We start from the raw sequence: 23,439 nt of genomic DNA on the forward strand, positions 1-23,439 counted from the left end.
AGGGTGCAATGGAATAGAAAAGAAAGCATGACACAAATCAATGGCTGTGTACCATTCTGCATCATAGGTAATCTGATATAGAATTACTGAAGGGTTTGGCACAATGGGACAGCAAGGAACAACAATTTTATTCACCTTTCTCAAATCTTGCACTATTCTAAATGTCCCATTTGGCTTTTTCAAACCCATGATCGGTGAATTACATTGACTGCTCATTATCTCTCTTAGAATTCCTTGTTCAATCATTCTGTCTATTACAGGCGTTACTCCTGTAACTATTTCTGGTGTCAACTTGTACTGAGGAGTATTTGGGTAACTTACTCCTTCTTTTACAGTTATTTTCACAGGATCTACCCTTTTCATTAATCCAACATCTTCTTCTGTGAAATCCCACACTTTTGTTTTCACTGTTTCTTTTAATTCCTGAGGTATTCCCTCTGGATCAAATACAACAAATGCATCAGTAATTTCTGGTTCTAGGTTAACCATTGTCATTCTATAAAGAACATCATCGTCTGGAGTTTCAAAAGCTATACCATCAGGTGAACAAAAGATGGTGCAGTTCATTTTGCAAAGTAAGTCCCTACCTAACAGATTTACAGGACTCGTGTCACATACTACAAAGCGATGCATATCAGCAAATTTCCCTATACTACCCTTGACAGGATCGGTAAGATGGGCTTTTATCTGTTTGTTAGAAACTCCAACCACTTGGATTGTCTCACCAGACAGAGGAAGATTTTTTACTTTAGCTGATCTAACAGTTGAACGAGTAGCACCAGTGTCCACTAGGAAAGTAACATTAACTTCATTCACCTTTCCATCCACAAAAGGTCCAGTCTGGTCTACTTCTAGAGTTGTGCCAAGTACGCACTCCTCTTCCTCTCCTAGGCACCGTCAATAACTCTCCTCTGACTCACTTTCATCGCGTTGCAGCCAACTGCGAAATGTCACCAGCGCCCAGTAGCTTTGTTACCTGTTCTTCGTTGTAGAATCCTGTCTCATTACTGTATCTTTGAGGATTTAGGTTCTGTGGAAAAGGTGGTTTTGGCACCTGACTCTGTTGGGTAACAACCTGCTGCTGTCGCGGCGGTTGGCAACTCACCTCATTCCGCACCGGTGGATTTAATGATGAATTATCACCATTAGCTTTCAGTGGCAATTTACACTCAGATTTCCAATGTCCTAACTTTCCGCAATTATGACATGGCCACTTCTTTTTAGCTTCATCTATGCTAATCTGCCCTTTTCCCTTTCCAATATTAGATTTTGGTCTTGCTTGCCCTATTCCACTAGTTTGTTCAATTAACTGGGCTTCTTGTCGCTCAGCTACTTTAACCTGTGCCCACATTGCCTTTTCCTTCAACTTGCGTTGTTTGGCTTCAATTTCACCACTAAAATATTTTGCATGGCGCAACACTCCATCTATTTTTTTATTTTGCCAGTCTACCGTATGTTGTTTAATCATTTCACTAACTACAGGCCTTAAACCGTAGACAAATCTGTAAACAAAATGGCTCAAATCCTTTCCACTTAGTTTCTCATCTGCACTGTATTGCTTAAAAGCCAACAGTAACCTCTCGTAATATGCATGCACTGATTATTTAACCTCCTGGTGAGTTCTGTCAATTTTTACCCAATCAGTTTCTTTCAGAGGTACTTTATTTTCAGAAACCTAATTACCTGATCATATTTTTTAATTACTTCTGGATCTGGGGCTCATGTCTTAGGATCCCTAGGATACTCTTGGGTTACCCACTCTATAGTGATCTTACATTCTGTGCATAAATCTGCAGGCACAATCATGTCAAAAAAACCATTCAGATCTATCCATAATACTTTTGAAAGTTTGACAAACCTATCTACCTGTCTATACTGTGGTAAATAATTTAATTACCGGGACTTAATTTGATACAGAAAAATAATAAAAATAGCTCAGTAAAATAAGAGGCAAAATCCGTGGTATTAGAGGTTCGGAATGGGCTTTATTCCAATGGACAATTCGAATTGTGGACTCCAAGTTCCATCACCACGGAGGTTCAGGAAGTGAAGTACAATACATTATTGACAAGTAATCACTTTTATAGAATGGTCATTACAGTGAAACAAATGCAGGAGGCGTAACAATTGATAGTGGAGATAAAATCATACATGCGTAACGAAAATGGGTGTAACTGGGTGTAACTAGAAAACGTCATTTAGGTGTGATGTCACAAATGGGTGGATCTATGAGATGATTTCGCAATGTCAGCAGAAATACTTTGGCATAGATGCGCGCGCAGCAGCATGACGTGTGATTGACGTACAACTAGGGGGTGAAGGGGACTTGACATTTAACTCTACATATGGAGACAAAAAGTCTGGGGGGTCAAGTCAACCTAATCCCAAATCATATCTAACATCCTATGTTTAAAGAACTATGTTATCCACAAAGGAAGGACTCTCGGACAAAACCTATTCTATACTGACTGTGAGTGCGTGTACAAGCGTCTAAATGTCTACATGAGATGCAAGGGCAGAAATCTTCCATAGTGACAGGGCTATGAATTACTTGCATAAAGACAGAGAAACCGGGCCCTTTGCTCGGTAGCTGGAAGAATGTTTACTTAAACTACTAGACAGGAATGCATCGGATAGGGAGCGGAGCAGATAATCTTGAAGGTGAAATACAGTTTTTGGGAGGCAAGCAGACCGGCCGAGTCAGGCACCGTTAGCCGCACAAGGAGTAGGACAAAGTTCAGGGATACAGATGCGAGCTCAAACTGGAGCTGTCAGAGGCAGAAAGCAGGAAAAGGCTTGATGGCAGAATCAGGGCCTACTCGTCTGAACTGCAAAATAGAGTAACTGAGCCATATAAAGTCGGTGGCCTTTTGTACTTAGGAATCGAATATCCAGCCCATTCATGGCGGATCTGAAAGAGGACATGTTGGCGGTGGACGCACATGTGTTTGCGTCTTCATAACTGGAACTGGAGGGAACATACATGTACTTGTAACATGCACATGGAACCGTTGGGGTCCAAGATAGGGGACATAACTGATCATAGAAATCCATATTTCCACATTCCATCCTTGTCCCCTACTTGCCCTTAAGAGATATCAATCTTCATTAATCCGTTGATCTGTTCATATAGCATCATTTGTTCTTCTTTCTTCTTCCGGGATCTTGAGTGAAAATCTTGATGTGGAATACACGATGTGGCACATAGACCACAAATCGCTGGTCCACATTGCAGGCATAAGCAGCAACTGAATAGTATGAGAAGGCCAATACCTAGAAAGGATAGAACTCTCCATCCCCAGGCTGACAACACGCTCCAAAACCACCCGGACCAAGTCCAAGTGCCTGGATTCTGGTGTATCTGGCTCACAATCTTATGAAGGCGAGTTATAGCTTTATATACAGATGGCGAATTTTCTGGAATGAATACGCAGCAGCTTGACCCGATGACCCTACAAGCTCCGCCCCTATCGGCCAGGATGACGTCAAGGACAAGACGATTTTGAAGGACAACAATCCTCATCGCAGACTGCTCCTCTGTCAAGTTGCCTAAGGCGGAGATAGTTTCATTCACTACGGCTTCAAGAGTCCTAGTTAATCTACGTATCAACTTACTATTGGTAACTGTACCTATATAGGGAAAGAGACCTTTATTAAAATCTACATACTTTTCCCATGCCGTCTCAGTGTAATCGACAATTGGGAGATCTCTCCGTTCTCTATTGTGTACTAAATGAATATTTCTATGGTAATCAGGAGGAGCTAGAAAAACAGGTGGCAAAAGGAATCCGATGTAACAGGTACCATCCCAATCTAGAGGCAGACGTATATATGCAGTCTGACCACATACGAAGTAGGAATGGCGAGAAGCTCTAAATGAAGACTTGCCTTGATCACTGAATTCTATTACAGTAGTGCATCTACTATGGCCCATATGTATGGAACCATTCTTTCTTACACACAATTTACCCTTAACTGGAAACACTGACATGGCAGGCAAAATTGGTGCAGCTTCGGATTCAAAATTCAGGATCATGAGATTAAGTGTAAAATTACCTAATCCATATACTTCATTTTCTAGGTCAGTTCCTGTTCTTTTGGGACGACCCTCCTTGTCAGGGTAGCAGACTTTGAGTAATACTAGGTTCAGGTTTCCCCATACCCAATTGTCTTGATAAACTACTGAGTTTGAATCTAAGGAATTGATTAAACTAAACCATGCTCCACAGGAGCCATTGTGTGTAAACGGATATGGAAAGAGAGGCAGAACTCCCTTATAATTCTGATAGGGAGGGAGTCGGCCGCATATCCAACAATTGGTAGCATTACTAGTCTGATGGGAATGATGTAACATACTAATGAAAGTGTTATTGCGCAGCGCAAATCTATAAGACAACTCATGCGGGGGTAATTCACTAAAAGAATGTTCAGCAGTAACATTGTAAGCATGTTTAGAAATAGGATGATATATGTGCAACAATATACTTGCAGTGATTATTATAAGACTTAAGAAAAACAAAATTAATAACGTCACTGTACAATGACTACGTAGTGATTTACAGTACGCATGTCGTTTCAACATTTTTCGTTTTTTTTCTCTATTCAGGTCTAAGGGATACATGTCAGAGACAAATTCAACCGCTTCACCTTGGAGAGGACTTAAACAATCAAATTGTCTGACTTATTAGACCTCAGTTTTAATTTGTATTGGTCCCTATCAGTTAGTTCAACCAAAGGAAGCTTTGAGTCAATAGGTGAAGACACACGAGGTGTGGTATTTACATCCGATGGTAGTCCATGAAATTTCTTGATATGACTTGAATGCACCCAGCCTTTCCGGCCTTCGATCTTCACGGCTGTCCTTGTGGTAAGCAAGACTAGTTGCGGCGACTTCCACCTAGGATCCAGCTGAGTCTTCCGGTCAAAGTTCCTCACCAGCACTAGGTCCCCGGGAACTACGTCATGGGGTTTCACCTCAGTGTTGTCGGGAAAGGCTGCAGCTACCTGTGAACGACAAGATTGTAGTGCAGACATCAAGGAAGCCAGGTAATCTGTCAACATATTACAGTCAACATCAGTTATTTTACGGGGTATAGGCGTCCCCCACATATTTGGTGGTCTGCCAAAGATCACCTCATAAGGGGATAGCCCTGTTCGAGAGTGTGCTACCATTCTCATAGAGTGCAACTGGTAAAGCTACTATCCAATCGACACCTTTCTCTCTACATATTTTGGACAATCTGATTTTCAGAGTTTGATTATGTCGTTCCACGAGACCTGCTGCCTCGGGGTGTCGGACACAATGAAACTTCCATTGATATCCTAGCAAAAGTGAAACATGTTTCATCAATTCGGATGAGAACGGCTGGCCGTTATCTGAGTAGACAACACGTGGTAAACCGTACCGTGGGAAGAATTCTCGAACTAGCTGTTTGGCAGTAGTCGGGGCAGTGTAATCTGAGACTGGGTAGGCTTCGGTCCAACGGGAAAGAGCGCAGACAACTACGAGAACATATTTGAATCCTCGACATCGTTCCATCTGGATATAATCCATCTGGAGGACTTCAAAAGGGTGATCAGGAGGCTGAAATCCACCCTGTTCTACGGGGATGCTTTTACCTGGATTAAACTGACAACATATCATACAGGTACGGACTTTTTGCTTAGCTGCTGCTCGTAAATGTTTGTTGAACCAAATGTGTTGAATGCTGTCTAGCATAGCTTTCTCTCCTAGATGCGCTGGACTGTGTATTGTATTTATGATAACTTGGACCATCGAGTCAGGAAGAAACCATACAGATTTCTCCTTCGTCATCCATCCCTGGTCCGTTTGGATCCCTCCTAATTCAGTCCATTTCTTTATCTCGTCTGGTGTAGCATGTGTCTGTATGTCAATTACGTCAAGAGCGGGATCCTTAACCGTCATGCAATGTGTTGGTGTCGGGACTATTGTCTTTGTCATGTCAGTTGTGTGAGTTTGAGCAGTCTGTTTAGCTGTTCTGTCAGCTAAATCATTGCCTTGTGAAATGATATCAGTAACTTTCGTATGAGCTTTGCATTTCATAATCGATATTGAAGTGGGTAGATGGATTGCATCTAATAAAGCGTGAATGAGGGGACCGTGCTGAATGTGGGCACCGTGAGAAGTTAAATAACCTCTCTCTCGCCACAGCACGCCGAAGTCATGTACAACTCCGAATGCATAACGTGAGTCAGTGTATATGTTGACTTTCTTATTTGTGGCTTGAATACAGGCTTGTGTCAGAGCAGTGAGCTCTGCGGCTTGAGCTGACAAGGTATTTATACAGTTTGTTTCAATGACTTCAGTGTCTGTTGTGACTGCATACGCGGCCACTAAATCTCCTGTACTTGTTCTCATACATGAACCGTCTACATACAACGTCAGGTCTGGATCTGACAATGGGACATCTGTCAAGTCTTGTCTGGGTTTCGTCGTGATTGTAATGACTTCAATACAATCATGAGCTAGTGGGTCTGTTCCGATTACAGGTAAAAGTGTGGCAGGATTCAATGTGTTACAGCGTCTGATTTCTATATGTGGCTGAAACAATGTTAATTCGTACCCTGTAAGTCTTGCTATGGTCAAATGTTGTGTTTGCGTTCGATTCACAAGAACCTCTACTGCATGCGGTACTTGTACTGTCAATGGATGTCCTAACACTATGGCATCGCTTTGTCTAATTGCTAAAGCTGTTGCTGCCACTGATTTCAGGCACGCAGGCAAAGCCTGGGCTACGGGATCTAATGTACTAGAGAAATAGGCACATGGTTTGCGTGATCCTGCTTGTTCCTGAGTGAGTACTGACAAAGCAGTACCTTCGCGTTCTGTAACAAAGAGTGTAAAATGTTTCCTGTAACATGGTGTTGCTAAAACAGGTGCTTGACATAAAGCTTTCTTCAAGCATTCAAAAGCTTGTGTGTGTTCCTGAGTCCAAGGGAGGACAGTCGATGTGGCCGCCTCCTGTGTTGTCAACTGAATGAGTGGTTTTGCTAGAAATGCATATTGAGGGATCCACTGCCTACAATATGAAGTGAGGCCTATAAAAGCCCGCACCTCCTTTTGTGTCTTGGGTATTGGCATGTTAGCTATTAACTGAATGCGGTCGGGTGTAAGCTGCCTTCCCTCCTTGGACAGCGAGTGTCCAAGGTAAACAACTCGCTGGACACAGAATTGCAGCTTAGAGGGGGACACCTTGTGCCCCTTTTCGGCTAGAAATTGTAAAACCGTCAGTGATGCTTTCTCACATTCAGGTTCGCTTCGGGCGGTGATCAGCAGATCATCGACATATTGAAGCAGTGCAGTGTTGACTGGCATGTGTATACTGTCAAGTTCTATTTTCAGTGCTTGGCTATAGATGCTGGGGCTTTCTGTAAATCCTTGAGGTGCGCGTGTGAATTTAAAACTTCGTCCATTTAAACTGAATCCGAACAGGTATTGGCTTTCCGGATCTATTGGGACGCTGAAAAAGGCATTCTTGAGATCAATTACAGTAAAGAACGTGGCTTTGGAATCAATGGCTGTCAGTAATGACGAGATGTCTGGGACCACAGGGAATTGTGGCACAATGCATTTGTTTAATTCGCGCAGATCAATAACTAATCGGTATACTGGCGGGGCCTTTGGATCAGTTCGTTTAAGAATCGGAATTATCGGGGAATTACATACATTGGAGTCGGTTTCCACAACCACTCCTTGGGCAATAAGCTCGTCAATGATTTGCAGTAAAGCCACTACAGCATCTGGTGGTAACTTGTATTGTCGCATTTGTGGTAGTATCACTCCTGCCTTTAGTGTGACTCGATATGGTGTAATGTTCATGCAACCAACATCAGTAGGGCCTTGTGCCCATAAATGTGTGGGTAAAGTCTGCAGTCGGGGATCCATGTCTCGAGACACATAGTGACCTTTGAAATCACGTAAAAACAATCTTACTCCTTCCGGAGAACAACATATTATAGCTCCTAGAGCTTTCAATGTTTTTATACCTAACAAGTTTTCTGGACATGATTTGGTAAGCAATAAATCTGTAGTTCGTGTCAAGGGTCCAATCGTAAGTGGAAGAGGCTGTGATACTTCATTAACAATAGGTTTTCCTGAAAAACCAAGGGAAATATTCTGTGAGCCTGAGAGGGGTGCCCCTGGAACTTCACTACGTTTTATGGTTGTTCGACTTGCCCCTGTATCAAGTAAAAATTTTCTATCTTGGCCTAATAGTTCACTGTGTACATAAGGTCCTTCTTGGTCTACAGGGACCTCGATAAGGGGTAAGTCAACTTCCCTCTCTAGGCTAGTTCATGCGTATCGTTGATAATCAGGATAGTCGTACTGTGCGGTCTGGTACAGCTGTCGTGTCGTGGTTTGTGTGGCAGCAACAGGCAGCGATGGTGCAGCTGGCACAAACTGTATAGACTGTTGCGGAGCTGGCATGGACTGTGCATGCTGCGGGGCTCCTTGTTCATTCTGATCCTGTCTAGGTGGCCGTGGTCTTTCTTTTGTAATACCTGTGGCGATATTACGCTTCAGGACTGGGCAATCGTGTATGTAATGACCTGGCTGTTTACAATAGTTGCATGTCCCTTTTACAGGTCCTGCTGAATCACCGGACTGTGTCGTACCCTTTTTATGACCTTCAGCTGGAACTGTCTGGGAGACTAGCATTTTCATTTTTGTGTCTTTCATGCGTCTTTGTTCATGTTCTTGTTCCTCTCTAATTCTATTGTGATGATACTGTAACATTTGTAACATTTGTGATGGGGTGTTACCTTGCCAGGTACTTTCAAATTTCAATACTCTATTCTTCACTTGGGGCAAGGAATTTTCAACTAATTTTGTCACAAACAGATGTGGATATGATTCGCTACTTGCTTTTATGCCACTATTTATACCAAAACATTTTTCGAATCGGGCATAGAAATCACTAGTGTCTTCATCTTGCTTTTGTTTACATGCTGATATTGCACCCCAGTCTTCCTTTTTCGTAGTCAATAAACGTGGCAGTACCTGTACTAGTAAACCTGGTAGCATTTTAGTCTTTTCCCCAAGCCCTGAACCTGGACCTCGGGCCTTTTCTTCATTTTCTAATGCTGTCCAATCTATCTTTTGATCTCCCACCTCCCAATCTTTTTCCTTGAGTTTTTCATAAATGCCAGCAGGCATTAATACCTTTAATATTGTCATAATGTCGGGATAAGTGTACTCTCCCATGAGTAACATGTCTTTAATTTCTCGGTGGAAACCCGCTGGGTCTTTGTCATGACTGGGTACCACTTTCTTCATTTCTAACAATTCTATTTTAGATATAGGCGTATATACAAATACACGTTTAAACTGATTGTCCTCGCCTTTTATTGGGTGCACTTCTCGTAAGGGATTCTGTCTATCCATGTAATACGTCGTTCTTTCCTTGATGGGCAGTGAGACATGTTCTGGGCATACAAAAAGAATGTACTGCTTTCTGGATTCTAGTATTTCTCTAATTAACTTAGTACCTGAACCTCTCCATCTATTCGTGAGTAATTCAGTCAATATATCAGGTAAGGGAGCAGGATCGGAGTGTTGGCTTTTATATAGTATAAGGAGTTGTTGAATCATATAAATCCCAGCTAAACGCTGTTCATCTGGGGTGAGGTTCAAAAACGTGTGTGCTACTGTATCATCACCATATTTTCCGGGACTGTCAACCCAATGAACGGCTGACCTGGCTAATTCTTGTTCATCCATAGAATCGAGTAACAAACTTAATACAATAAACACAATAATGAACAGTCATTCACACCACAATATGCAGGACGTATTAACACATTTAACTTTTAACATTTAAATGAGCAACAATGATGATGACGATCTAAGAAAACTAGTCACTAAACATAATACTCGGCATTAACTGGATTATTCTGAATTATATATTTGACATACTAGATATACTGCTAAACAGTACAGATACACTGCTGAAACAGTGCAGACCGGATTTGTGTACCCAAACCCGTCTTGACCGGCACAACCTATGTGCACGTCAAAACGCCTCCCCAGCAATGGTACTCACCGGGTAGCTCGGAACGGAAGGCCTCGGAACGGAACTGGACTGGACCGGACTGGACTCGACTCGAAAACTTCGGAAACTTCGGAACATCGGAACCTCGGAACTTCGGAACTTGGTGGGCCTCTGTATACCTCGGATCTTGCTCTCTCAGCTAGGCTCTGGTCGGGATACTTCGCACTTCTCACCGCCTCGTCTGGGTGTTGATCGCAGCCTCAGTCGCCCCCGCTTGACCGGAGGGAGATACAGGAAATCCTGCTGGTACGCGTTGTTGTCCGTCCAGCTGTGGCAGGAGACCGGGCCTGCAACGCACCGCCGGCGCGTGAGATGAGAAAGTGTCCCTATTCGGGCGCCAATCATGTGGTAAATAATTTAATTACCGGGACTTAATTTGATACAGAAAAATAATAAAAATAGCTCAGTAAAATAAGAGGCAAAATCCGTGGTATTAGAGGTTCGGAATGGGCTTTATTCCAATGGACAATTCGAATTGTGGACTCCAAGTTCCATCACCACGGAGGTTCAGGAAGTGAAGTACAATACATTATTGACAAGTAATCACTTTTATAGAATGGTCATTACAGTGAAACAAATGCAGGAGGCGTAACAATTGATAGTGGAGATAAAATCATACATGCGTAACGAAAATGGGTGTAACTGGGTGTAACTAGAAAACGTCATTTAGGTGTGATGTCACAAATGGGTGGATCTATGAGATGATTTCGCAATGTCAGCAGAAATACTTTGGCATAGATGCGCGCGCAGCAGCATGACGTGTGATTGACGTACAACTAGGGGGTGAAGGGGACTTGACATTTAACTCTACATATGGAGACAAAAAGTCTGGGGGGTCAAGTCAACCTAATCCCAAATCATATCTAACATCCTATGTTTAAAGAACTATGTTATCCACAAAGGAAGGACTCTCGGACAAAACCTATTCTATACTGACTGTGAGTGCGTGTACAAGCGTCTAAATGTCTACATGAGATGCAAGGGCAGAAATCTTCCATAGTGACAGGGCTATGAATTACTTGCATAAAGACAGAGAAACCGGGCCCTTTGCTCGGTAGCTGGAAGAATGTTTACTTAAACTACTAGACAGGAATGCATCGGATAGGGAGCGGAGCAGATAATCTTGAAGGTGAAATACAGTTTTTGGCAGGCAAGCAGACCGGCCGAGTCAGGCACCGTTAGCCGCACAAGGAGTAGGACAAAGTTCAGGGATACGGATGCGAGCTCAAACTGGAGCTGTCAGAGGCAGAAAGCAGGAAAAGGCTTGATGGCAGAATCAGGGCCTACTCGCCTGAACTGCAAAATAGAGTAACTGAGCCATATAAAGTCGGTGGCCTTTTGTACTTAGGAATCGAATATCCAGCCCATTCATGGCGGATCTGAAAGAGGACATGTTGGCGGTGGACGCACATGTGTTTGCGTCTTCATAACTGGAACTGGAGGGAACATACATGTACTTGTAACATGCACATGGAACCGTTGGGGTCCAAGATAGGGGACATAACTGATCATAGAAATCCATATTTCCACATTACCATTCAACTGGTTTTTATCTCAACCTTGAAATATCATTTGTAAATGACAAAATATCCTGTCTGGTCCATGGAACATGTACATGTCCTCCTCCAGGAATTTCTCTCATGAGACATTCTGTTACCACTGGCTCTTTTTCTCGGATGTATGTCGTTACAACGCACACTTTTACAACGCATGCACTTACAACGCATTTTTTACAACGCAACATCCACTACAACGCATTCCATTACATAGCATGACACTACAACGCATTTTTTAAAACTACCTTTACAACGCATTCCATTACATCGCATACTACCTTTACAATGCATACCATTACAACGCATAATATTAAATTGCATTTAAGGTAAGTATTGGATAGTATATGGGTAAAAATTACTATTCTAACTCCAGGGGGTGCAACAGTAGGGTAAGTGTTGGATAGTATAGGGGTAAAAATTACTATTCTAACTCCAGGGGGTGCAACAGTAGGGTAAGTGTTGGATAGTATAGGGGTAAAAATTGCTATTCTAACTCCAGGGGGTGCAACAGTAGGGTAAGTGTTGGATAGTATAGGGGTAAAAATTACTATTCTAACTCCAGGGGGTGCAACAGTAGGGTAAGTGTTGGATAGTATAGGGGTAAAAATTACTATTCTAACTCCAGGGGGTGCAACAGTAGGGTAAGTGTTGGATAGTATAGGGGTAAAAATTACTATTCTAACTCCAGGGGGTGCAACAGTAGGGTAAATGTTGGATAGTATAGGGGTAAAAATTACTATTCTAACTCCAGGGGGTGCAACAGTAGGGTAAGTGTTGGATAGTATAGGGGTAAAAATTACTATTCTAACTGCAGGGGGTGCAACAGTAGGGTAAGTGTTGGATAGTATAGGGGTAAAAATTACTATTCTAACTCCAGGGGGTGCAACAGTAGGGTAAGTGTTGGATAGTATAGGGGTAAAAATTACTATTCTAACTCCAGGGGGTGCAACAGTAGGGTAAGTGTTGGATAGTATAGGGGTAAAAATTACTATTCTAACTCCAGGGGGTGCAACAGTAGGGTAAGTGTTGGATAGTGTAGTGTAATATTATGCGTTGTAATGGTATGCGTTGTAAAGATAGTATGCGATGTAATGGAATGCGTTGTAAAGGTAGTTTTTAAAAATGCGTTGTAGTGTCATGCTATGTAATGGAATGCGTTGTAGTGGATGTTGCGTTGTAAAAAATGCGTTGTAAGTGTAGTGCGTTGTAAAAGTTGCGTTGTAAAGGTTGTTCCCCCTTTTTCTCTCATTGGGAAAGCTAGAGAGGCCTTGTCTGTAGTTTCCTCTCTCCTTCTAAACCATCTACTTTTCCATCGGTCCACATCACCCCATTTTCTTAATAATGCAATTAACTCTTTAATTTCGGTTAACCTTCCTGTAGTATTCATGTTTTTTCAATGTTCTTTTCAGTAAAATCTACTCTGTAAAAACATTAATTCCTTATCTTGGTATGCTTTTAATTTTTCAGTCGCAATGGTTCCTACAATTAATTCTTCTAAAGTTATTTTTAATTTTGCTACATCTAAAGGTTGTGGTTCTGTATCCTTTTTCTGCAAACTCCTTAACCAATCACTTAATTCTTCAGATGTTGGTCCTACAGTGGTTGTCGCTATTATCATTTTATCTGCCATCTTCTCTGGGGTTTCTGTGACTGATTCTGTTGCCATAGGTGTCTTACTTGATGGACTCTGGTTTACAGTCACATTTTTTGGTGTACTTACTCCTGATATTCCTGCAGCAACCTTCTATTCATTTTCTCCTGAACTACTCCATTCTTTCTCCTTTTGCATACCGCAATTATACAGGACTGTTAAACAATGCTCATTATCTTTTTGTTTATCAAAAACTGGTATCACTGGTCCCATAGTTGCAGGCACAGTCACTGCTTCCGTATTCTTTGTTAATTATTTAATCTTTTCAGTTAATTCTTGTGTTGTTCTAGCTAATTCAACAGACTTTTCATTATCAGATCTTACCGTCTGCGATATTTCTGAATCATTAAATGGATTATTTTCCCCAAAATTATTCGGCATCTGTTCAAAACTTTTATTTGTTACAGTTTCCTTTGGTGGTGCACTTGGTGTCACCATCGCAGAATCCTGTTGATATGGAGGTGGTTTTTTATAGAAAATTTCCTCCAGCACTTCATCCTCAGATGAGCTCACTCCACATCTGTAACCTTCTGACTCCGTATTATTTCTTTTTTCCGTACATTTTCTACCACCCGTATCTCCAGCACTTCTCAGAGGAAACATACCATCAGTCATGCTTGCATTACGCCATCTTCTCATTCTGTCATCATGGCTTTCTTGACCATAATGTCTACCAAACACATAATTATACCTTCTTCCACTCCGATACCTTTCTCGTTCATACATCTCTTCTTCCCATTCAGTCAAAGTCTCAAATTGGGTAGGTCTGGGCTTTGGTTCCAATCTCATCATTCTATCTCTTAAATTTCGTAGTACAGCCAGACTAAATGAACCATTCTCCGGAAATGCTAGTACACCATCATCTTTGGTATATTTTACCCAATTTTCCAACCAAATACATGTATGATAACCATATTTTGTCATCTTAAAGGATGCAGGCGTTTTCGGTGGAGGAAGTATCTGTCCATCTCTAGTTACAATCGGCTTATCTTTCTTGAATAGGTTTTTGATTTTTCCATACCATGACATTTTCTCCTTTTCAGGTGGATCGTAATACATCATCTTAATTATATTTTCCAAAACTCTTAATCAATTAAGTTCCGCAATTCACCTTTTCTCTGCTTCTCAGTTTTCTAACCAATCCTAGAGCGACTCACACTAACACACCAATACAGAGCGTTTATGTCACCATTGTAATTTTTCAATCCTAGCGCGTCTCACACTAACGCACCAATCAGTGAAAGCTTTGTCTTTCCGCAGCTCACCACTCTCAGCACGGTCTTTCTGTAGTCAGCCTTTCCCACTACTCCTGCTCTTGCTGACCCCTCCTTTACAAAATTTATCGTCAAACTTCTCTTAAGTTATCCTTAACCCCTTCGGTGCTCATGACGGAACGGTTCCGTCATGAGCCACGGTTGAACTGTGCTCATGACGGAACCGTTCCGTCATGACCACGCCCGCACAAGATTCCGTCAGCACAGCGGCGGAATTTGCGCAGCATGGAAGGGGTTAATCAAAATCTGTTAGTAACAACATAAATACATCTCCATTGCCTGTTTCGCTAAACAAAAGAGATACGTTGTTCTTTTACACAAGAATTCTGTCTTTCCAGTAGGCAACGCTTACCTCTACCCTAACACAGAATTTTTTCGTTTCGCCAATAAAGTAGCACTTCCCTCTACCTTACCCTTCTAACAAGCAAAAGGTAAACCTGTTTCTCTGGGGATAAAACACTTGTGGAGACTACAATGCTCCTGAGAATTAAGGCCAGAGTGTCACAAGAAAACCTATTGCTATTCCACTCACACACATTCATACGGATATTTCCCTAACATAACACAATTCTGTTTTATCACAATTCTTGAAACCAGACAATGTATAATGCTGTCACGCGCTGCTCCTCGCTCAACATTCCATGACGTCATAATATCACTTGCATCTAGTTAGAACGTGCAAGAGACAGGGAGCTGGAAGAAATGTACGACAGCAACTGATGAAGAGGGTGAGGCCATGAAAACTACAGGGCCAAAAATGTCCATCTTCAGAGCATTGTGCATTGCCCTTCTTAAGTCTGCCACTGAGCCGTGCATATTCTGCTGGAAAGATATTGCCGCCAATTTTGACAGCGACGTAATGTTTTTCCTTGAAGCTAACTGGCCTGCCCCCCTTTTAAAAGACACGCACAGCATGGCACGCGAGATCTTCGTGAGTGAGAGGGCGCAGGTCGACAACAAAGCCATCATGTACATCGGTAAGCCATAAGCTGACATGCTAGGGTCGTTTTTAGGGACCCTGGGTACACAGGGGTATATCCTAGACACATGCCTGTTCCAAATCTTGCACAACAATCAGTGTCCTCTGTATTCTTGATCATATCAAACTGGCCGTACATAATCCTAAAGATGAGAACAGCTGTGACACTTTGGCACTGGGCTTGTGAAACTGCACAGATGTAGGAGTAAGGATGTGAACGTGTGTACTACCTGTCCGCTGGACCTGTGAAACTGACTACATCTACCACTCACGGTATGAAAACTGATAATATCTGTGCACTGCGAAGGTGGTGACATCTGTTGGAGCGCATGGGAATTGATCACTCCTGTACTGGGCCACTTGAAAACTGGGAGTACCCGATACCACACCAGAGGAGGGCTGTTTCTGCCAAAAAGGCAATAAAAACATTAGCAATTCATATTTAGAGAGTTACCCGGCCTCGTGAAGGCTTAGCATGAGGTATCCCCTAGAACTGGGAGGGCATTTGTATTTCAGTGAATCACCCTCCTCTAGCCAATTGCAGCTGCAGCTGGATGAGAGGTGAACCCAGAGGTAAATGGTACTTCAGTGTGTAAGAACTGCACAGAATTAGCGCCGCTGAGGTTAAGAGCACCATTTCTTCGTGTTTCTTAGAACACTGGTAAGGTAGATTGGTAAATTCTGTACCTTTCTCGTTTCAACTTCTCCTTTGCCCCGGACAATACAACTAGTTTCAAGTTCCAAAATTCTCCCTTTTTACTATCGCACAGCTATAAAGGTAGATTTAAATAATCCATAATTAGTAGACGAACGTTAGAAGACGTGGTTCCAAGGCCTGACAATCGACAGTTCAGGATGCATCCTTAAACAGAGAGGATGGACAGCTATAACTTGAAAGGGCAGCCTTCTGGCCTGCTGTTGCGGCATGCCTTCATGCCATCAGCGGGCGCCGCAGCCCCTCCCGCACCCTTGCGTCCAGAGGTACTGCTCGAGCCAGTTGAAGAGGTTTCCCGCTTCATTTGTATCGGTGGGAGGGAGCAACAGAGGTCATGTGTCAGTTACTTGCTGAAAGCTTGCACTTATCCCACTCTCTGTAAGTAATCTGGTTTGTCGCTGCTGCTGTGCGTTATATATCAATATATCAAATAATCTTTATTCGAGCTTTTCAAAATAGATCATAAAAGATAAGCAGTGCAAAATACACATGGTTAAAAGGTAGGTAAACACATACGTTAAAAGTCATTCTAAAGTCGATTAAAATCAGAGCATAAAAAAATAGCAATTAAAACCAGGGCATAGAAATACTTTGTTATATGGCAAATAATTAATTTAGAGCATAGCCCTCCTCTGACCTAAAATACATTTTAAGAAACAGCCAACAGCAAAACAAGTGTCAGGGTGGGGAGGTTCCTATAGAAGGGGGTGTGGTGGTGGGCACTTCAGATTAAAGGAATGTTGTCTATTCCTTTTATGAGGACTGGGCAACTTCGTGGCTGGCTTCCTACACATGGGCAGGAAATCCATTTTCTCTATTTCATTTAACCTTAAGAGAGCATATTTTGAAATAACCAGAAGAGACAAGTTCACTTCTACTCAAACCCCTGACTTGCATGAAACGCAGTCTAGATAAGAATTTCTTGGGGAGGAGGGCTTAGATAAAGACAATGGGCCTTATTTACACGTTTTTGACGCAAAGCAGCTCAGTAAGTCACTTTACTGCACTGCCCTCGTCAAAAGGAAAGGGCAGGAATGCATTGTATTTATGAAATGCAGCACATTCCTGTCTTATCCCACTGTGCTGATGCAGTTTTGGCAACGCAGGCACCCTTGTACCATGGTGCAAGGGCGTCTGCATTGTAGGAATGATTGTTTTTCAGCAGGAAGGTGCACCTTCCTGCGCAAAAACAATCAATGGAGGCGTTTTCCTCCTGTGTGTGCTGCAGAATGCAGCAAACATGGAAGGAGGAAAAAACTACAAGAAATTAAAACATTTTTCTTCGTTACACCTGCTTTGGGGAGGTGCAAGGTTTTGGCACTGCGCCAGGTTTACGTCATTTTGTAACTCTGGGGCAGTGTCAAAATCCATGGATGTTGAGTGGGAACACCCACCACAACATCCATGGAATGCCTCTTTTTTTTTAAGTTTAGAAAGCTTTATTTAATATCATAAGCCAAGTAAAACATCATTACAGAGAGAATCAAAGGCAGTGTAACAAAACAAAAGAATAAAATTGAATTCTTACAATATTAACAAGTGCCAAAAGGGAAGTAGGGAATATACTTAGGGGAAAAGCTTTTAAAGTTTTTTAATTAATGGGCAGGGAGGGGCAGAGGAGAGAAAAGAGAAAAGGAAGGGGTAGGAAGGGAGAAAGGCAATCAATATACAGAGTAAACATCTTGTAATTAACGTGAACTAATAAATGTATATGTATAAAAAAAAAAGAAGCTGTATATTGGTCATGAATGAAAAAAGATATAAAAACAAGCTATTCAAGGGACAATTTGAGAGAGAAAGTTAGTTAACGGCAACCATAACAAATCTTGTTTGATCAAAAGAGGTACAGTGGTGGCAAAAGCACGGTCCAGCCGATGGTGGTGGCATAATAGGTTCCACCATGCATTGTATGAAATCTTTGAAGTGTTTTTCCAATTGGTTGTAATTATCTGTAGAGAGATGGCTATATACAAATCTATAAATTTACGCATATTACAAGGAACATTCCATATAGGTGCAGCACCACCCAGAAAGATATGAACAATCTCAAAGGGGTGGTCAGTAGCTAATATTTCATTTAATTTAGACCAAGTACGGGACCAAAGGGATTTAACTAACGGGCAGTGAAAAAACATATGAAAAAAATCACTATTGGCATAAGAGCATGACCAGCATTTTTTTAGAGTCAATTAATTTAAAATTATATAAATCAGAAGGGGTAAAAAAAAGTTTATTGTAAAAGAAGTACAAAGTCTGTGTGGTGCTAGCAGAACTTGAAGCAGTGCGCAACTTAGACCACAAGGAATTCCAAACCTGAAGGGGAAACTCTTGAGCTAGATCCTTTTCCCAGGAAAGTTCAAGTTTAGATTTGATTCTTTCAACAGGAGGACGGGAAAGTAATTTGTAGATAGCAGAAGCTTTAAGAGGAATAGAGAAATCTGGCAATGGGAAAAGGGTTGTGCCGGTAGTAGAGAGAGAAGCACTTTGAGAAATAAAGAAGGCTAAGGAATTTTTAAGCAAGGGATACTGAGAGGAGTGTGCATTGGAAAGATGAAAGGAGGCACGAATGTCAGAGAAGTCAAGCAAGGTATTATTGCTAAGTAAGCAATCGTAAGTAATAATGCCTTTATCAATCCATTCTTTCCAAAAAAGTGCTCCATGATTAATCTTTACGGATTTGTTATACCAAATTGGAATTGAGGAATGAAACTCTGACTGCGAGAGGGAAGAGCGAAAAACTGAAAGAGCAAGTGCTTTAGAATGCTTGAAGGTAGGGGTGAGAAAACGTTGCGTGGGTTGTGATAAGCGGGTAGCCGTAACAAAGGAGAAGGGTGAAAGTTGCGCAAGTTCTATAGAGCTCCAAGCTGTTAGGGGAGGGTCAGACAAATCAGAGAGAAAAGGCCAGATTTGTTTTAAAGTAAAAGCCGAGTGAAATCGAGTGAGGTTAGGGAAACTCCACCCAAATCTTTGGGTTGTTGGAGACGGGAGAGAGAAATCCTCGCTTTGCGTTTATTCCATAAGAATGCTGTAAAAATACGTTTTATTATTTTAAAAACATAGAGTGGAAGGGAAATTTTAATAGTTGCTAGCCTCCCCCACCAGGATAAGAAAAGGGGGGACCAGCTATCTACAAGGGAAGAGAGCTTTTTAACTATATCCTTCGGATTAAGCTTAACAGTTTCTCTAATGGTGTTAGCATAAAGAATACCTAAACATTTAATATTACCAGAATTCCATTCAAAGCCAGAACCCTGAAACATATGAGGAAGGCAAAATTTGTTAAGTGGTAGAACCTCAGATTTATCTATGTTGTGTTTATATCCAGAAACCAAAGAATATTCTTGTAACAAGGAAAAGAGTGAAGGTAAAGAGGTGGACGGGTTAGAAATATAAAGCAAAATATCGTCTGCATAAGCCGTAAACTTAACATCAATGTTGTGAAATATGAAGCCAGTATACGATGATGAACGTCGGATTTTTTCCAGAAAGGGTTCTAACGCAAGAATAAAAAGAAGAGGAGAGAGAGGACAACCTTGTCTGGTGCCTATGTGCAGAGAAAAATAAGGAGATTGAGAACCATTAACCCAGATAGAAGTAGAGGGAGCAGAGTATAATAATTGAATATAGTGAATAATGGAAGGGCTAAAGCCATGCCACCTCAACGCACCAAACATAAAATCCCAGCACACTCTATCGAATGCTTTCTCAGCATCTAATGTAATAGCAGTGACTGGGGAATCCAGCTTTGAGGCCAAGTGAATAATGTTAAGGAAAGTTCTCGAATTATCAGTAATGAACCTGCCTTTAAAAAACCCAGATTGATAAATGTTGGTGAGGTCAGGAATAATTTTATTAATACGAGAGGCCAAAACCTTAGCATAAATTTTACAGTCAGTGTTAATTAAAGAAATAGGTCGATAATTTTTACAGAGGGAGGGATCTTTATCCTTTTTAGTGATTAAACATAACATTGCCTGTGTGAAAGAACCTTGGGACTTTTCTTGTGCAACAAAGGAAGTAATCAAAGAAAATAAATGTGGTAACAGGATATCCTTAAAGTGAAGATAGAAACGGACGGTAAATACATCTGGGCCAGGAGTTTTATCTTTGGGAAGAAGAGTAATAGCATTAAGTAGTTCTTTTTCTGAGAGGGGAGCGTCCAGGAAAGAGAGATCCGTAAAACTATCCGAGGACCTGGGAATAGACTGAAAGAAGGAATCAATTTGAGTGGGAGAGGGGACGGATTCAGGAGTATAAAGTGAAGAATAATATTGAACAAAACAATCGAGAATTTTATCATCAGTGTACTGAGGATTCCCATGTGAATCAATAATGGTTATTATTTTAGATTTTTGTTTTTTAATTTTAAGGTAAGTAGCGAGAGACTTGCCAGCCTTGTTGCGTCCCCCGTACATTTTGGCATGAAAATTGAGAAGATTATTACACGCAGAGTCCCAAGAGTGTTTGTTGTATTGCATTTTTGCTTTGATGAGAGAAGAGAGTGTTTCTGAGGAATTATTGGTAAAGTAAAGATGCTCTAGGTCTTTGATTTGCTTAAGAATTTGTGCCGACTTTGATAAGGCTGTTTTCTTTTTCCGGGAAACAAAATCACTAATAAAACCTCTAGCAGCAGCCTTGAAGGCATCCCAAATAAAATGAAAGTGAGAAGTAGAATGGAGATTGTTTATAAAGAAATCCTCTGCAAAGAGTGTAAATTGCTCAGTAAATTGTGGATCTAGGAGGAGCAAATTATTGAAGCGCCAGCGCCTAGAGATGAGAGTAGGTGAGGGAAAATCCATGTCAATAATAACAGGGGCGTGGTCGGATATAAGAATAGAGCCTATTTCTGAGTTAGTCATAAATTGAAGGACATGCTGTGTGAGAAAAATATAATCTATACAGGAGTGTGATGAATGCACTGGAGAAAAAAAAGAAAATTCTAAGGTGTCAGGATGAGAAAGTCTCCATGAGTCTATAAGACCTGCAGAAGAGATGGCCTTAAAAAAGGACTTTTGCATCTTATTAGGGACATATCTGGTGAGTGATTTACGATCTAAAAAGGGTCCATGAGTTGATTACAGTCACCACCCACAATCAAATCATCACTTGCATGAGAGGAAAGAAGCGTAGAAATGTCCCTCCAGAAGGATAAATCTACACCGTTAGGACCATAAACATTACAGAAGGAAAATTGTGTATAATTAACAGTAACATCTAAAAATAACCACCTGCCACAAGTGTCATGGAGCTCATTATGCAACTGAACAGACAATGACTTATGAAACAAAATAAGAACACCGTTTTTACTGTTTACTGCCGGAGAACAGAACGCCTCCCCAACCCATTGTCTACGCAGTGAAGACAAATCTTGAGAGTTAAGGTGAGTTTCTTGTAACAGTGCAACATGACATTTCAACCTTGCGAAATGAGATAAAACACGTTGTTTTTTAACAGGGTTTCGAATACCTTTAACATTCCAGGAAATAACACGAAGACCGTTCATTTCTGGAGGTAAAATAAGGATAAGCAGAAAGAGGTATGGAATTTAAAACAGAGTGGAGAATGAGAAGAAAACTGAAAATAGATGTTGAATGAATGTGACACAGAAGGGATAGCCAGAAAGAGAGAAACTGAAGCAGGTGACCACCACGGATAAGGTGACAGAGATATAAAAAGAAAACAATGAAGTACCATAAGCAGAAATAGAAAAGAATAAAATGTGGAGTAGGTCAGATAGTGTAAATGTTGCCAAAAAAATAGAAATGATAGGGATAAAAAGGAGTGAGGAAAGGAGCAAAAGGCAGGGGAAGGGTGAAGAAAGGGAGAGGAAAAAGGGAAGAATAAAGAGGAGGATAAGGGGGTGCAGAGACCCCCAGAAGACATCCAGAGGAGGATGGCAAAAAGCCAATGGACTTTAGCCACGAGAAACAGTTGAACAAAAAACATTAATGTGAGAGGGGGGCGACAAAGAACAAGACAGCTGCACTAAGAAGAGACACCTAAGAGAACAGATTGCCACAAAAGAGAAAAAAATGAAAAACGAAAAACTATAAATTACAAGACTAGAACTTATGGCAATCAAATAGAACAAATGAAGGAACTTACCAAACATCTAGGGAAAGAAACAGCGACGGAAAGAGATGAACACTGTATACAGCAGGATGAAACAAAGGGTGACCTTGACAATAACACCACATGGGGGAATCCTGCAAGACAAAAGGAAAAACAAGGAGTGAGCAAAAGAAGCACAAGAACTATACAACATATACTAGAATAAACTTAGAACAAGACTCAATAGTCAGACACTAAAAAAAAAAACAATTAGGGTTTGCTCAATTCCATGAGTTCTCCTTTGTGAGTATGAATGAACTTCCGCAGATCAGCTGGATCTTCAAAACTAAAAGTTCTGTCCTTATAGGTCACTTTGAAAAAACAAGGGTGAATTAGACCGTAGCGTGCCTTCATGGATCTCAATGCAGGTCTAAGATCCAAAAATTCCTTTCGACGAGAAGCAGTAGGTTTAGAGACATCTTGAGTAAAAAAGACCTAGTGACCAGACCAAATCATTTGCTAATGTTGCTTAGCAGCCTGGAGAATCGACATAAGATCCGAGTATAGAAGGAAATATGCGATGATTCCTCGAGGTTTAGACGCAGAAGATGTATTCTTAGGTCCCAAACGATGAGCATGTGGTATGTTGGTCTGAAGATTTTGGGAGGCCAACAATTTGAAGAACTTGAGATTTCAAGAATTGGATCATATCCGACCCCTCCGAACCTTCCGGAATACCATAAATGCGCAGGTTGTTGCGCCTATTACGATTTTCCAAATCTTCCGCGACCCTCTTGAGCTGGCCAACTTCTTTGGTAAGAGTGTCAACTTTAGCAACAACATCTTGAGCATCACTGATCTTCTGCTCCACATCAGAAAGTCTTGTATCCAAACTAGACCACTTATCATCTAACCTCTGAAATGTGGTAACAGTGTGTCATAAAAGGACGGATAAGGTGTAACTCTTCCATGATGTCCTCAAGAGTAAGAGGCAGCGGAGACTTAGTTGGGGAAGGCGGGTCTTTTTTGGTACGCTTGACAGAAGAACTATTTGTGTCCTTCCTTCCCCTTGAGGGACCTCCATGAGATTTATTTGAGTGTGCAACATCCATATTGATGGTGTCACAGCTAGTAATGACA

At 41.4% G+C, this 23,439-nt stretch overlaps 1 long non-coding RNA gene across 1 annotated transcript in view; it reads right to left on the minus strand.

Moving 5' to 3' along the window:
- The window catches only part of LOC146809723 (uncharacterized), a 376,558-nt gene that overhangs the window by 5,359 nt on the left and 347,760 nt on the right, over positions 1–23,439 (minus strand). Inside the window, exon 4 of the long non-coding RNA XR_014965583.1 lies at positions 22,354–22,454. This is a non-coding gene — a long non-coding RNA (uncharacterized LOC146809723). The remainder of the gene's footprint in view (positions 1–22,353; positions 22,455–23,439) is intronic.

This window comes from Triturus cristatus, chromosome 7 (genome assembly GCF_964204655.1).
Source record: "Triturus cristatus chromosome 7, aTriCri1.1, whole genome shotgun sequence".
Classification (NCBI taxonomy): Eukaryota; Metazoa; Chordata; class Amphibia; order Caudata; family Salamandridae; genus Triturus; species Triturus cristatus.